This window comes from Myodes glareolus, chromosome 5 (genome assembly GCF_982192425.1).
Source record: "Myodes glareolus chromosome 5, mMyoGla1.1, whole genome shotgun sequence".
NCBI classification, from domain to species: domain Eukaryota; kingdom Metazoa; phylum Chordata; class Mammalia; order Rodentia; family Cricetidae; genus Myodes; species Myodes glareolus.
The window spans coordinates 105,403,882-105,407,843 of NC_142030.1; the positions used below are offsets into that span (position 1 = coordinate 105,403,882).

General features: G+C 47.7%; 1 pseudogene; it reads right to left on the reverse strand.

The window, feature by feature from the left end:
- Positions 1–1,268: 1,268 nt before the first annotated feature.
- LOC146895011 (glyceraldehyde-3-phosphate dehydrogenase pseudogene) lies at positions 1,269–2,428 on the reverse strand (annotated as a pseudogene).
- Positions 2,429–3,962: the final 1,534 nt, after the last annotated feature.

A 3,962-nucleotide genomic window follows, 5' to 3' on the forward strand; every position in this document is an offset into this window, starting at 1 on the left:
AGAAACCCTGACTCAAAAGAAAAGAAATGAAAAATAAAGAAAAAGAAAGGAAAGGAAAGGAAAGGAAAGGCAAGGCAAGGCAAGGCAAGGCAAGGCAAGGCAAGGCAAGGCAAGGCAAGGCAAGGCAAGGCAAGGAAAGGAAACTAGGTTAGACATTGTGTCTGAAATGAAAACTCAGGGTGGCAAGCAGCGGGGAGATGGCTGTGGAGACCTAGGTATCATCTGGTCACCTTGGGCAAGTTTATCAACTCCCTGAGCCTCACAGCCGAGTTCAGGGAAGCAGCCATTGTGGATTTGCTATTGCTACCACCTCCTACAGGGAGGTCAAGCTCTCTGTACCCAGCGCCAGCTCGTGTCCTACCCCAGAGTCTCTCTCCAGGCGTCTCCCCCATGTGAGGATCTACACCCGTCTATACAATGGTGTCATGTATAGATGAGGTCCTTAGTCTTCCAGGACCTGAGATAGGCTGTTCAGAGGCCTCCACGAGAAGAAGAAAGACCTGTCCTTGTCTCTCAGGAGAGGACCCTAAATCACTAGGGTAAAAGAGACCACTGGATGGTAAACTGCCAAGTTTCAACCTAGTCACATTGCCAAAGTCTTGATGGTACCACGTAAGGAATCAGTCAGCATTCTCCTGGTAAGGCTGACCCTGACTCAGACCTTTTCATACCCTGCCAGCCTACAGATATACTCTTACTACAAGACAACCTGCCCCGCGGCATTCTGGGGCCAGGGAGAGAAGAGGGCTGAGTCTACCCTGCTTATCTCATCATGAGACTACACCATAAGCCCCTGAAGGTCCACAGTACTCAAATCCAGGTCCCCTGTCCCTGCTGTACAGTGTCATGAAGCCTAGCTGTACCTTTTAAAGTTCTTTTTTTGTGTGTGAATACAGTGAACTTTATTGATGGAATTCAAGAGAGGAGGGCTCCCTAAGGCCCCCCTTCTTCTGGGTGTCTGGGGTGGAACTGTGAGGTAAAGGCTCAGTGTTGAGGGTTGAGTTGAGATAAGGCCTCGCCAGCAGCCAAGGGCCTCTCTCTTGATCTCTGTTTTTGCCAGGTGGGAGGTACAGGGCTTCTTACTCCTTAGAAGCCATGAGGTCCACCACCATGATGTCATCCCAGGAAATGAGCTTTACAAAGTTGTTATTGAGATCTATGCCAGCCCCAGCATCAAAGGTGGAAGAGTAGGAATCACTGTTAAAGCTGCAGGAAACAACCTGGTCCTCAGTGCTGCCCAAGATGCCCTTTAGTGGGCCCTTGGAAGCCTACTTCACCCCCTTCTTGATGTCTTTATACTGGGTAGCTTTCTTCAGACAGCATGTCAGATTCACAATGGACAGACACATTGATTATAGGAACATGGAAGATCATGCCAATGAACAACCCAATCAGCTCTGGGATGACCTTGCCCAGAGCCATGGCAGTACCAGTGGATGCAGGGATGATGTTCTGGGCAACCCCACGGCCATCACACTACAGGTTCCCAGAGAGGCCATCTACAGTCTTCTGGGTGGCAGGGATGGCATGGACTGTGGTCATGAATCCTCCCACGGTGCCAAAGTTGTCATGGAGGACCTGGGCCAGGGGGGCTAAGCCATTGGTGCTGCAGGAGGCACTGCTGACAATCTTCAGTGAGTCGACATGCTTCTTGTGGTTCACACCTGTAATGGTTTGAGAAGGAATGGGCCCCACAGACTCATGTGTTTGAATGCTCGGCCCATAGGGAATGGTAGTATTAGGAGGAATGCTGGAGGAAGTGTGTCACTGTGAGGAAAGTCTTCAGGTCTCATGTGTTCAAGCTATGCCCCCATGTGATACACAGTCTCCTTTAGATGCCTGTGGGTCAAGAACTCTCAGCTCCTTCTCCAACACCGTGTCTGCCTGCATGCCACCGTGTTTCCTCCACAGTGGCAATGGTCTAAATCTCTAAAACTGTAAGCCAGTGTTAGTTAAATGTTTTCCTTTATAAGAGTTGCTTTGGTCATGGTCTCTCTTCACAGCAATAGAAACCCTAACTAAGACAACACTCATCACAAAGGTGGGGCCTCCAAAGAAGGGGCGGAGATGATGACCCTTTTGGCTCCACCATTTAAGTGGGCCCCAGCTTTCTCCATGGTAGTGAAGACACCAGTCGACTCCACAACATACTTGGCACCAGCATTGCCCCATTTGATGGTAGCAAGATCCCACTCCTGAAAGACGGTGATGGCCTTCCCATTGATGACAATCTTCCCATTCTCAGCCTTGACTGTGCCATTGAACTTGCCATGGGTAGAGTTGTACTGGGACGTGTAGACCGTGCAGCTGAGGTCAATGAAAGGGAGTCACTGATGGCAACAATATCCACTTTGCCAGAAATGAAGGAAGCCCTGGTAACCAGGCAGGTGCCAGTATGGGCAAACCCATTCACTCTGACCTTCACCATTATGTCTCAGGAGCGAGGCTGGCACTGCATGAGAAGATGTGCTGTCTCTGGACCAGGACCAGGCAGGAACAGAGAACCCCTTTTCATGTTCTTATTTGCAAGTGTGTTCATATGGGGTGGCTTACGTGCATTTATGAGTGCATGTGTCAAGCTAGAAATCAAACTCAGGCATCATTCCTTAGAGTGCTGACTCTTTGCTTTGTGTGTGGATGTTTGTTTGTTTTCTGATTTGGGAGGGTGGGTTGTTTTGGTGGTTTGAATAAAAATGGTCCCAATAGGCTCCTATTATTTGAATGCTTAGTCACCAGAAAGTGGCACTATTTAATAAGGATTAGGAGGTGTGGCCTTGTTGGAAGAAGTATATCATTGGGAGTGGCTTTTGAGGTTTCAAAAAAGTCCACACCAGACATGGTAGCTCTCTCTCTCTCTCTGTCTCTCCCAGTCTGTGGATCAAGACGTTGTTCTCAGCTACTATTCTAACACTATGCATGCCACCATGCTCCCTGTCATGTTGACAACAGATTCAATCTCTGAAACTGTAAACAAGTCCCCAATTAAATGTTTTCTAAAAGTTGCCATGGTCATGGTGTCTCTTCACATTAATGAAACAGTGACTAAGACAGAGGTGTGTGTGTGTGTGTGTGTGTGTGTGTGTGTGTTTGAGACAGGGTCTCTCACTGGTCTGGAACATGTTGGGATGGGTAAACTAGCAGGCAAGCAAGCTCCAGGGTTTGCCTCTGCATCTCGACTCTTGATTTACGTGGTCTAGAGATCAAACTCAGATCCTCATTCTTGGTCAGCAAGCAGGCACTTTACCAATTGAGCTATGTCCCAAGCCCTAACGTTCCTATTTTTTCTTATTAAAAATTATAATGAGTACTGGAGAGATGGCTCAGTGGTTAAAAGAATTGATTTCTCTTTCAGAAGACCCAGGGTTCAATTCCTAGAACCCATGTGTTGGCTCCTGAGTGTCCATAGCTCATACATGTGGTGCCCAGATATATATGCAGGCAAAACATCAATGGACATAAAATAAACGACTTAAGTTTTAAAAATTGGTATTTAAAAAATTGCAGGTACTGGGTCAGATGGCTCACACCTTTAATCCCAGCACTTAGGAGGTAGAGGCAGGTTGATCTCTGAGGCCAGCCTGCTCTGCATAGTGAGCTCCAAGCTATCCAAAGCTATATAGTAACATCCTGTCCCAACAAACCAGTGTGTGTGTGTGTGTGTGTGTGTGTGTGTGTGTGTGTGTGTGCAATAGGATTGAGAAGAGAAGTTGGCTCAGTGTGTAGTAGCAGTTACTGTAGAAGCGAAGGACCCAAACAAACTCCCAGTTCCCTTGTAAAACGCTGGGCCTGACCATGCATGTCTGTAAACTCAGCGCTAGGAATAGAGGCGGGTGGAAGTTTAGTAGCTAGCTAGTCCATGATAGCTCCAGGTTCAGTGGCGATCTTGTCTCAAAAAAAAGGTGAAGGGCGACAGGAAAACACTAGACATCTTCCTTTGGCCTCTACATGTTTGTATCTTGTAC